The 13078-nt window shown below is 36.8% G+C and overlaps 1 long non-coding RNA gene across 5 annotated transcripts in view; it reads left to right on the top strand.

Annotated features, from left to right (window-relative positions):
- The window catches only part of LOC123618934 (uncharacterized), a 54347-nt gene extending 47209 nt beyond the window's left edge, over nucleotides 1-7138 (top strand). For 4 of the 5 annotated variants that reach the window (XR_012505498.1, XR_012505501.1, XR_012505500.1 and 1 more), the window contains one exon: nucleotides 33-7138. This is a non-coding gene — a long non-coding RNA (uncharacterized LOC123618934). The remainder of the gene's footprint in view (nucleotides 1-32) is intronic. The other variant, XR_012505499.1, reaches the window with a different exon arrangement.
- The last annotated feature ends 5940 nt before the right edge of the window (nucleotides 7139-13078 follow it).

Below are 13078 nucleotides of genomic sequence, written 5' to 3'. Positions count from 1 at the left end.
CATTTGCATTAACCTCTCTGTCTTGCAACCAGGAATTCTTTCAAATTGATGATTTTGGGAGGAAAAGATGTACAACTGGAACCTGCTTAAAAGAGACATTTTCATCAAGCATCTTCTGAACAATTCTGGACCTGTCACCTTTATCTGTTTCTAAGTACTGAAACCCAGATTCCTGCCTGCCTTCCTTCAGAAGTCAGCTTCCTCTAATTTACGGTGGAAGAGGGTGGAGAAGACAGTTCAGTCCAGGTGTCTCTCTTCAGTCTTCCTTATGGTCATACATTTTTTTCCAGCTGCTCCTAGAAGTCTCCTCAAGGATACCACACCAGACTGGGAAAATCTACAAAATCTGTTTTATGGTACGTATGGAACCATTTTGAAAGGGAATCCCAAAGTAGGATAGGACATATTTCAAAACTTGGTAAACAGGACTTTCCTCAGAGTGCCAGAGAGAGAGAGCACCTAAGTAAGTTAGGCCTGTGGTCTGACTTGATTCTACTTCCCTGAGATTCTTGCCCTCTCCTCTAGCATCTTCTTTAGTTCTCTGTGCTAATCTCCAGCCGCACCTCTCATTAATTGCCATCCCCTTTGCAGGAATGCTCCTACTCTCTGCGTCCAACTCCTTCTCCCTCCATTTGTTCAGTCTGAGGTCTTCATCTGGAGAAGAGCCATGAGGGCCATCAGAATGATTAGAGATAAGGTTGAAATATAAGCCCTCATTGTTGTTTCTGGTTTTGTTACTCTGGACAATTCAACCAATGTGAACTGCAGATACATTTATTAAACTGTAAGATGCAAAGGGCAAACATACGCAGCTTTCTCAAAGACAAACATTAATTTTCAGGAACAGCCAAAGTCCAAACCCATACTGAGAAATGAAACGTTTCCTTAATTAACAAGCTCCATTTCCCTTCCCACGGGGTCAGTGTATCTGTAAGATCTTACTGAGTTACAAAATCACATCAAATTTTAATGCCTTAATACAGCAACTGTTTATTTAGCTTTTGTTTCCACGTGTTGGCAGTTTGGGCTGGGGTTATATGACCACTCTCTCCTGATTGTAGCTGATTGTGTCTCACTCTTGTGTCTGCTGTATGCTGGTCACTCACCTGGGGCATGGTTCACGATGGCCTCATTTACACGTCCAGGGTAGCTCATTGTTAGCTGGGATGACAGGACTGCCTGGGCTATGTGTCTCTCATCATCTGGGATGTCTGCTCACATCATCCAGTGCACCTGCTCAGTTCACATCATCCAAAAGACTTACATAGTGGGGCTTATTCATGTGGCAGCTAAAGGGTTCCCAGAGCAACAAGAAGGCAAGTCCCAAGTGCAAAGAACTTTCAGCCCTTTACTGTGTCAGCTAAAGTACCTTGAACCAGTGCAAGTCACATGACCCATCCAGATTTAAGCGGTGGAGAATGCATGGGAGGATCTATGAAGCTATGTGGCCAAATTGTGGATACCGGGAGGGAGAAAACTTGAGGCCACTCTAAAAAACTCCATAAGACCAATTTTTGTGTAGAGTAGAAATTGTTTTTCCTGCTTAGAGCCTACCAGAATAAGAACGGAACTACACATTATGCTGTAATGACTGTCTCCTTTTCTAGCCTCAGAAGGAGTCCCAGCTGACAATTCTTTACTTCCCCACGAGCTCCCCCCTGAAAATGGGGAAGAGGTGAGGCTGGGGGCAAGAGGAGAGTGAGAAGAGTTACCTAATTTCTCCTTTTGCCATTGGCATTGATAGAGCCAACTCTAGAGACAGGAAAAATGTGAGACCAAAGAAAATAGTCTGATTTGGTCATGCTGTGAGCTGTGGGAGCACTGCCCAGAAGAACCAAAGTTACTATTCAACTATGTAAAACAACCACTTGATTTTTGTTGTTGCCGTTTTTCTAATTTTTAACTTCCTTAAAAATGTCTAGACAAACCATAGATCTTTAGCCAAATAGAAACATCAGTAATGTAGAAAGTTGACACAATTTGAAAGATTTAAAAAACCCACTGGGCTAAGAAGTTATCTCCTAAAATACCTACTAAAAGGCAGATGTGTTTCCAGAGAGTGAAGGCTGGAGAAATAAAATATATAGACAGAAAACATACCTTTGACACAATGGAATTTAGTAGAGAAAAAAAAATTTATGAAGGAGGTAGAAGGAAGGTATAATGATATATTCCATGGGGGTGGCCTAAGAAGTCAGGAAGAGGCCTGGGGGGGGGGGGGCGCTAGATTCATATGGAATTTTCAGAAAAAGAAGGTGCAGAGGGGGATGCTTCACAGTCAGCCTGGCACCTGCCATCACACTTGGCATCCACATTTTCTCCTGATATGATACTCAAGTTTCACCTTTAAGAAATAGTCAGTGACAATAGAGTAAAAAATGTTGCCAAGTTGCATCCAAATATGAAAGTTTCACTAACAAAACATTTTTACCATGTTTTTTCTTTTATTTAAAGAATAAGATTTATACTGTGTTTGTCTCTCTAATGTATCTTTTTTAAAAGAGGAAAAGTTCATAGAAAATTTAATGTGATACACTTTTACTGACAGATAGTCCAATAAAACTTCTCAGCAAAAGCCATGAGTGGCCAGAGTTTGCATTTTTATTTATTTATATTTCCCTCCACTTTTGTCATTATATTAAAAACTGCAAACATTCATTATACTATGTTAGAAGATGTATATATTAATGAGGTTTGTGGCCAATAATATTGCAGTTTATAATCTACTGGAGTCCACACAGTATACCCCACAGATGTATAGTGAAGTAGATAACCAGAAAATTGAACAAATCAAGTTGGGAAGCCATAAATGAGTCAGGAACTAAATGCATTTTATGGGGTTTTCAGTGAGAAAGACACATCCTATGTGCATGTTTAGACCACCTGGGGTGGGATCGAATGACCACCTTTCTGAGAGGCAAGGGTTTATAAAAGAGATGGTATTTCCACAAGTTCTTTCTATGAAAGAAAGGTGAGAGTTTGGTCATCTGATAATACTTCAGGCTCTTTACTCTTCTGGTATTGTTGGTAGTTTGAAAGTAGCCTTTTATCTTACTTATTCTTTTAGCATAAAAGTTTTTTTCCAGTTTTACTGAGATATAATTAACATATAACTATGTATAGGTGTACAACATAATGATTTGATATATACACATATCATGAAATGATTACCATAATAAGTTCAGACCTTTCGTCTTTGTCTTGAATTCTTGATTTCTTAATGATGGCATTAAATTGAAAATGGGTGTAATTACTTAATTGGAAAATACATAAACAGCTGGAACTGAAATTAACTTGGTATACCTTTTCTTCCTGCTTCTGTCTATTTTTATTAATATATAGATTTTAGACTTCTTGCTTTTCATTTGTGACATCTTAAGTCCAAGAAGGCTCTTTTTACACAAAATGTCCAGACCCCCCTGCCACTGGGGTGTCTTATGTTCTAGGATCTAGTTTCCTAGTACATCTGTAGGCAGCTCTTGCTTTTATCTTCTCAGCTAAATTAGTTCCTGCCTGTTAAAAAAGGGGAAGTGGTGAACCGCCCCCACGGAAGGCTTTATTTGGTTTTTAAAAGCGGGTTTGTTACGATCCTGCTGTGGTTATTATAAGAGACAATTTTAGCACTTTGAGCTGTGTGTTTTCCAGAGGAAGTGTTTAAAGAAGAATTCTGCAAAATGTTGAAGGTTAACATTTCAGCCCTGCTGGTTGTTAAAGGTCAGGATATGTTTCAAGATTAAGTTTGAGAGAATTCTTGGGTAATGTGAGTGACAGGAATTAATAAGGAAATAGACCACAGTGTATCCACACTTTCTTGTTCCTACAACTCACTATTCAATAGACACTGAAAATTTTTTGCATTTCATTTCCTTTTCAAAGGAATGCATTGTTGGAAACAACTCAAAGGGCTATCCCAAGTGCTAGTGGGTGGTAATTTTACTTGCAAACAACAGAGTGTTACAGTGGTGAAAGAGGACACCGATAAATGTCTAGGTCTTAAATTATTGATCTATGTGGCTTATATTTCCACATGCAAAATTCCTTGACACAATACAGCATTAGTGCTTGTTTAGGACGTGAGATTGGAATAATCTGTTGGAACTGTGATGTAGTAACTTGAAATTTCATACATTTTATTAAAAACCTACATAGGTAAATGGGTACTTTGACAATGAAAGAAATACTAGTTAATCTAAGGCAAAGTTAGTTTCATAGTTTTTAATGGTGTCCCTCAAACAATTCCTTGAAATTTTGATTTGACTTTTTGTTTCTTATGGAGAAATCACTTGTTTTGACACATGCAGAGGAATCATATGTGAAACTATATCATTGCTTCAGTCCCTGGGACATGGTAGGTGCTCAGTTAGTGTGGAATATATTATAGCCAAACAATAGGGAATGTCAAGGAAATATTAATTATCTATAAGGAAATATGAAATACCTATTAGGCCTAAAAATGTCCTTCCAAGAGAATAAAAGAGGAAATTGGAAAGAACCTGAAAATGCCAATGACTGACAATCTTTTCTCAAAGGTCATCCAGAGAGAACCAAAGGGCTCATTACCACACATACCTTTCTAATTTCCCAATCTGCAATGAAGATATTTGCCAACAGTCTTTTATTTAAGCAGGTAGGAAGAAATTCTCCAAATAGTAACTATATTACACTTCAAATGCTCTTGCTATGGGCCATGCAGAGTGCTAAGTGACCTACATGTGGGGGTCTCTATCAATCCTAACAAGGCCTGGCGAGGTAGGTAACAGTACCACCTTTGAAGCAGTAAGTATGGAAGCCAGGATTTGAACCCAGGCACTTTCTAACCTGAACACTGGGATACACTCTACATTACTTAAAGTTAGCTCCTATGCTCTGGTTAGTAGCCATTGTCAGCTTTGAGATATTGGCACTGAAGCTCTATTCTGTGCTCTGCAGACTCATCATCATCACTGACTAAGCCTGTGCTCATTCTGTTTACTTCTCAACAGAATCTCATCTCTGCGCTGGTTGGTACAATAGCTTAATTTTTGTATGTGCTGCTTTGTTTTCTGCCACTTTCCTACTCTTTCTTCTCTTCCCCACCAGAGAAGTGTACAGATTACAAAGGAGAATTGTACCTGCTTACAGTTCATTAAAATTTTTTCCCAAGTGCAAAACTTTCTACAGCAACTCAAACTAGTGACATTTTTCAAGAAATGCTCATTACGATTATTAGTGCTTTTTAAAAAATATAACTTTGAGGGCCCACAAGGTCTCCATCCCTACACAGCAAACACATCATGAGTACAAGATAATGTTTATGCTAGAAAGTAGGAGAAATAAGACTGTCAGTTGCCTCTGTTTTACTCACTTGTTAGTAATTGTAGGCTTGCACGTTGCAAACCTCCCTTTAAGGCAGGCTTTTTGCAACTGCTTGTTCTCGTCACTTAGTATCACTTTTACTTCTGCAGCGTCCACCGCCACAGGGCTGCATCTGACAGCTCAGCAGATTCCCGCTCTGCAGCTCCACCTCAGTTCCTCCTCCTCCATCTCTAATCTCTCAACACATAACTCAAGATGTGGCATCCTGCTTTCCAGTTGTGACATTTTAATCCACTGCCCCCACTTCCTGTGTTATTCTTTCATTTTCTGTTCTATCAGTGATAAAAATATCATTTATTCACTATCGCAATTTTTACATTTAATTTTATCTGTGTTAGTTTCATACAATGGCCTGTGTTGCATTTTTGCAACTACATTAAGAGCTCCTCAGAACTACAATGTTAATTTCTTTAATGTCAACAAAGGACAATGAGGACGTTGAATGCCAGTAGATATGAAAAATAAATCAGAATGCACCCTGCTACCCCCTACTCAAGGCCCCATTCTCAGCATCTCCATTTCTCCCAGTAGTTTTCCAGTAGTATTCCATAGGCCTCTCCGCTTATAAAGGATTGTCAGAGATATATTTGGTACAGCTGTCTAATTCTTCTATATCTTGTCTATCAGAGACTTGGGTTTCCTCCTTTTTCAATATTTCTCAAATTCACCCATTTATTTCCTTTTAAAGTATCCCACTACTGGTCAGATTCTTATGATAACATGTCTGCATTAGGGATTTAGCCTTATGGTTAGTATGAATAGACTAACTCATCTTTCCCCAGATCCAACCTACCCTGCTTCCTAAAACATCTCTAGTTACAGGAACTATACTGTCCTCTTGACCTATCAACTTCCAGTTCTTTAGCCATATATAAAAGTCTGGGACTATATACATTTTTCTCATTGCTCCCTAATACATGCAGTCTCCTTTCATCAGACTGATTTCATTCATTCTCTCTCCACATACACTTTATATGCATTCCTATCTCTTTTCTTTCATTAAGTTGCTTCTGGGGATTGAGGATGTCTTGGCTACTATCCTTTGCTTATACTCCAATTAGATCTTCTTGTGTCCTTCATTAAATATTATCTAGACATTCAATTCTATTTTAAAAAACACACAATTATCTTTCCCAAATGTTCAGTCTGTAAAAAAAAAAAATTTACTCTGTAATTTAACTTTTGATTGTTTTTAAATTATTCTGTTTACTTGCTTTACTCAACATGTAGATTGTAATGTCCTTAATGTCTAGATTAGATGTAATTTCCTTATTGTTTAGACATCATTAAATGTTCAAGAAGCATTCTGGTTCAAAATTTCATCATGGTCCTCATTATCAACAAAGACCTTCTGCATTTTCAGACTACGGAAAAAAGTTGCCAGTTTCCAAAGGCTTGGGTTTATGCTTGCTAAGCAACAAAGAGATTCTGAGCAGAGTACTAAATCTGTAAGTGGTCTTTTTTTTTTTTTTCTGCTTCTAAAATAAAAAGTACTGTTAGCAGCAACTTAAAGATTTCTCTATCCATAGGAGAAAATACTCTGTAAGATCAGATTCACATTGTTTTAGACTCATAGACATAGTAAACAATCTTGTGGTTACCGGGGGAAAAAGGGTTGGAAAGGATACATTTGGGATTTGGAGATTTGCAAATATTAACTAGTATATATAACAATAGATTAAAAAACAAATTTCTTCTGTATAGCACAGGGAACTACATTCAATACCTTGTAATAATCTTTAATGAAAAAGAATATGAAAATAAATATATGTATATATATGTATGACTGGGACATTATGCCTTACATCAGAAATTGACACATTATAACTGAGTATACTTCAATAGTAAAAACTACATTTGATTAAAAAAAAGGTTCAGGTTGTTTTAAAAAAAGAGCTTCAGTAAGTCATATGCTATATTCACTGTTAGTTCAAAAGTAAGAAGGCCCTTCTCTCATTTTCTTAGAGCAAAGCTCTAGGCAATTAGAATACATCAAAGTGGCTAAAAGGATAGAACTTTACTTTCGTTCCCTCCTGATCACCTGTGCAGAATATTCTCACCGTTGGGGGCCATTGGTCTTGTGGCTTTGTTTCCTGCTCACTAACTAGACTGGTGGTTGATGGGCTGAGGGTGTGACTTTGCTCATTTCCTTTTTGTCACCTCACAAAGCCCTGGTTTGTTTGCTTTATCTAAGACCTCTCTGCTACCTAGCTAAGCCTGGCTTCCTGTCCTGGCTTCCTATGCACTGTGTCTCCATGGTCCCAGCTCAGCTGGAAGAAAATCAACTGAGGGTCTAAAAGTCTACTGAGTTTTTAATGACTTCCTCAAACTTCTCACTTACCCTTCTGTGCTGGCAACAGCCAGGTCAGAGGAGAAGGCAGTAGGGATGGCTCAAATATTTCAATTTTAGCACAATAAAAATGCCAAGCTTTCTGCTAGCTGAAACTGCATGGGGTACGGGAGGGGATGGAAATTCTAGGGCAGAGCACTGTTTTCCATTGTGTGTATGTGTTTGGGTTAAATAATACTCCCCTGTGCCTCCTGCTGGTGAGGAACGGTGAGAATTTGACATCCCTTCATGGTGGCACTTAAGGGAATCTTTCCTACTTACTCTAAAGAGGAGTAGAGGATTTTGGATCTGGTGTGAGCCAGAAGTCTGGATTTAAAAACAACAGTGGTGAGCTCATAGTCAATATTAGGGACAGATGGAGCTTTCAGAGTGGAAAAGGAACAGCCTTCCTAGAGATGATATGGAGGTCCCACCTCCTGTAGACAGTGAATATGGACATTTCTTCCCCAACCAAGCGTGAACTCTGTGAGAGAGGTTTCTTTGGAAAGAGTTGAACTTGGTAGAGGATCATTCTAACAGGAGGGACTTTTCAGGTGTCTTCCTTATACTTACATCTCTGACAAGTGTGGATATAAATTCCAGAGACATGGCTGTAGATATGATGGCACAGGCTTACACTATACCAATGCAGGGTGAATATTCAACTGTCTAAAACCAGTGCACACCACCCAAGGGCAAGCAAAAACCACCTGTGGGTAACCTATGTCTGTAAATCCTCTGAAGGTTACCATAGGCCTTGGAATGAAAGCTTAAGAGTCTTTATCAAATTATATATAAATTGGCGCAGCTGCTAAGGAAAACAGTATGGAATTTTCTCAAGAAATTAAAAATAAAACTACCAAATGATCCAGCAATCTCAGTTCTAAGTATGATTCTGAAGAAGATGAACTATCTCAAAGAGCCATCCTCACTCTCATGTTAACTGTAGCATTATCCATAATAGTCAAGCTATGGAAACAACTTAAGTGTCCACTGACAGATGAAAGGAAAAAAGAAAATGTATGTGTGTGTGTGTGTGTGTGTGTGTGTATATAAAATATATATGGTATATTATTCAGCCATTAAAAAAGGACATCCTGCCATTTGTGACAGTATGGATGGATCTTGAGGGCATTATGCTAAGTGAAATAAGACAGAAAAAGACAAATACTATCTGAATTCACTTATACGTGGACCCTAAAAACAGCAGATTCATAGAAACAGAGTAGAATGGTGGTTTTCTAGGGGCTGAGAGGTGGCAAAAATGGGGAGATAATGGTCAAAGGGTACAAACTTTCAGTTTCAAAATAAATAAGTTCCAGGGATCTAATGTACAGCATGGGAGTATAGTTAGTGATACTGTATTGCATACTTGAAAGTTGCTGTGAGAATAGAACTTTAACGCTTTCACTAGAACAACCACAACAAAATGGTAATTATGTGAAATAAAGGATGTGTTAACTAACCTTATTATGATAAACATTCTGCAATATATACATCTATCAAATCATCACATTGTATACCTTAAATTTACACAATGTAATATATCAATTACACTACAATAAAGTCAGGGGAAAAAAAGCTGATGTGCTTTTGGGTGCCTTGATTGAGGCCATAAGCAAGTAGTCCTGCTTATTTATTTTTGCTTTGTCATGACATACACACATATACTACTATTATGTGGAATATATATACATATACACAGATATATATAATATATATAAAGCATATATAATCATGTATAAATGTATATAAACATACATGTATTTTTTATTAGGTAGTGTTTTACTACATTATTAAAAATCCTCAATTAACACTTCTCAGATGACACTTTATATTTTAACAAATTGGGAATGAGAGAAATGTACAGAAATGGAGATGCTAATATGTATTAGAATTTTTGAAATACTGACTTGGTGGTTTGGGGTGCTAAACTGAATGTAGTCTTTAAGACTTGGTGACATTATACCTTCCCCAAAGAATGATCAGAATTTCCATTTCTCAAGGTAGGAGATAAAACTGAAATAAGGTGAAAGTTCTTCCAAACATTCTGAGGTACACATGGCATATACCAACAATTTCTACATTTTCTACACAAGGAATATACATTATCTAACCCCTTTGTTTTTTCATATTTTAATTAGCTCACAGTTATAAATCCTGATATGAATATAGAATAAGGTAATAAGGTGTAAAATTTCAGAGTTCAAGCATAATATAAAGTGAGCTACTCATTTTTGAAAAAAGGCATTTTTAAAAGAATATGAATTTAATCTTCTAATAAAACTTAGAAGTCATTATTTAGACTGGCTTCTACTTTCAGTTCAGTATTTCACAATGAAAAAGTAATAAAAAGCTAAATGGGAAATGGTAACTGAAACATAAAAAATACTTTTTTTTCCCCAAAATGATGTTTTACTACTAGAAAATATTTAATAAGTAATAACCTTAAGTTTTCCAAAATACCCCCTCTTTCAACTTGGGCCCTTTAGAAATAATAGTGGCTCGTGAAATTCTCCAAATTTAAAAAAAATGAGTTTAGGAAAATGATTACATGGAAGTATATCAGTATAGTGCCAGGAATAGTTAATTCAGTTCTATAGCTAATGAAATAATTATAAGCAGCTCTATGAAGGGGAAATTTTCTTATTGGAATGTCTTAGTGTTTGAGGGAGTGAACTCAAACAAGCTTCCTCCTTTCAAGCCTACCTCTGCCATTTATTTGTTGGCTACGTGACAAGTTATAGACGTGCCTGTGTCTCAGTTTACTCATTTTAAAAATGAGGATAAATAAAAACATACCTCAAGCGATAGATGAACTTATGTAAAGTTAGGGAGTTTGTATAAGGGTTATCTGTCATTATTATTAGATGGTTGCAAACTTATTTCCTGCATGCAGGTTGTTGACAACTTTTTTTTTTTTTTTAACATTTAAGTATCAGAAGAGTGATAGAGACTTTTTAGCTTCTCTTGACAAATAAAAAAATCAGGCCATACAGCAACAGGGCTAGTGGCCATAACGCCTCCCACTCCTGGGCCTGCTTCTCTCATTCAAGTTGACATCCATCCTTACAGCCCTGGGTGGAACCACAGTGCCTTCAAGGCCAAGAACCTTCAAGGAGCAGGACTCGTGCTGATGGGGACACCCAGGCCTGGGCATTCCTGATCTCCCCTCACCTCTTGAAATGAAGGATTTTTTAAATATGTAAAAATGCCAAAGGTTAAAAAAGAAGTCAGTGAAGACTAAATCAAATTATTTCCACGGGATCTGTGATAAAACTCCTTGAGAATATCCTCTCCTTTCTTTTTTTCTCCCTTTCTCGTATGCTCTTGCAGTTCATTGCATTTCACCTGTCCTCGCACCTTTGGTCCCATCCTGTGGTCATTCATCCATGTGCACTGTTTATGCCCTTTGGTGAGAACCACCAAGACTGAGCCCTTATAACTGCAGGTGAGTTAATTAACACAAGGTGGTTCCCAAGCAGCATCTATCCTTGCCCACCTACCCATTTTTAATGCTCCCTTTGTTTCTCTATCTTTTCTGTGCTTAATTAAACTGACACCTGATTTTCAGGTTGTTTTTTCTGTGGAAAACACCCTACGCCAGCTAGTCCAACATAAAAAGAATAACCAGGAAAATAAATCCTTTCAGGGAAAATATGATCGTTGAAATATTTCATTTTCACACCATTACAAATGTTGTTTTAGTTCATGATACTCTGAACATCTAGATTCTATAATGATAACTACATCACTCATAGATCTGACACTATTTAATTTACTTGAACAAATAAGACCACTTCCAGGCACCTTTCTTGTCATCTGATATAATGAAAGGAATAGTTCGAATATTTGTGTTTATAGATCCACTAACACCCTGATGTTAAAGTGATAAAATTCTCAAATTTGCTTAAACTTATACTGTGTTTTTATTTATTATATATTTTATAAGATCTTAACAGAGACAGTATTTTTGTTAAAATCAGTGACAAAAATGTCACTCAGCCTCATAGGGCTGACTCATTTTAAATCTTGCTTTAGAAATGTGTTACAGTGTTATGCATTAAATTACAGATTTAGATGATACTCTTTATGGTTTTTCTGAATTGTAAGAAATAGATACGATAATAAATGTTATGCATTTCAGTATATTCTGCTCCAAGTAGTCAGTTGATCATTTAATGGTAAACTTGGTTTTTTACTTTATAGATGATATTCAGATTAATTTTGAAGTTGACATTTTTGCACCACATGGAATATTTTCACTGTTTCAGCTTACTATAAATTATTTCATCTCTCCATAGTCTCTTTTAGAAAAAACATGTTAAAATTCATAATTCCTATCTTGAAATATCTCAGGAAACATCATTGGTTTTGACACACAAAAATAGCAGCATACTAGAACTGAGCACTGCTCTGAATGTGTGACTTTTCAAACTCTGAGATAGACAGATAGCCAAAGGCCTCATTTTTATTATTTGGCTTATATTCTTTAAACTAAATTAATACTCATCTTACTTAAACTGATTTTTAAATTTAATCCATTGAATAGGTAATAAAATCATTTTTCAAAGAGAGTAAACATATAAATACATGCAATGCAAAGCCTGCCTCCTATCATTGTCCCCTTTCCCCATTCCCCTCGCCCCTCCTTACACACACACTGGTAAAACCACTATAATTGTGTATTCTTCCAGAAGTTCTGTAGGCAAATATAAGCCAATAAAAACTTGCATTTTTATCTTCCACGGTACACAAAAAAGTTTGCGTCCTACCCAATTTCTTCAGAACATTGTTAATTTATTTATATATCTCACAGACCTTTACGTATCAGAATCTAGAAAGCTACCTTACTCTTTTTTTTTTTATAGCCGCATAGAATACTGTTGTATAGGTAGATTATACTTTTTCTAATCAGATCTCTGTTGATGATCCTTTACAACATTCTAGTACTTTTCTCTTGCAAACAATGATGCTGTAACGAATAATACTGTTTATTTTCACACAATATCACTTACAATGTATAGTTGTAAGACAGTCTTAGAATTTGGACTCTAACAAAAGGTTATATGTATTTGTAATTAAATTTTTTCCCCGATTGCCTTCTATATGCATTGGGTCAATATCCACATGGAGATAAAATCTGCAGAACAGAGAATAACATTTGTCTTGCTGGAGGTTTGCAGGGCACCATATCTGACCTACATGAACAGCTGCAGGAGCAAAGGATTGTGACACCAAGTAGTCTGCAATGACCAACCACACCCTCTCCCCTTTTTAGTATAAAAAAAGCCTGAATTCTGACTTGGGGAAGATGGTTCCCCAGGACATTAGTCTGCCATCTTCTCGGCCTGCTGGCTTTCCAAGTCAAGTCATTATTCCTTGCCCCAGCAC

This window comes from Camelus bactrianus, chromosome 3 (genome assembly GCF_048773025.1).
Source record: "Camelus bactrianus isolate YW-2024 breed Bactrian camel chromosome 3, ASM4877302v1, whole genome shotgun sequence".
In the NCBI taxonomy this organism is placed as follows: Eukaryota; Metazoa; Chordata; class Mammalia; order Artiodactyla; family Camelidae; genus Camelus; species Camelus bactrianus.
This window is presented reverse-complemented; position numbering and strand designations above follow the sequence as displayed.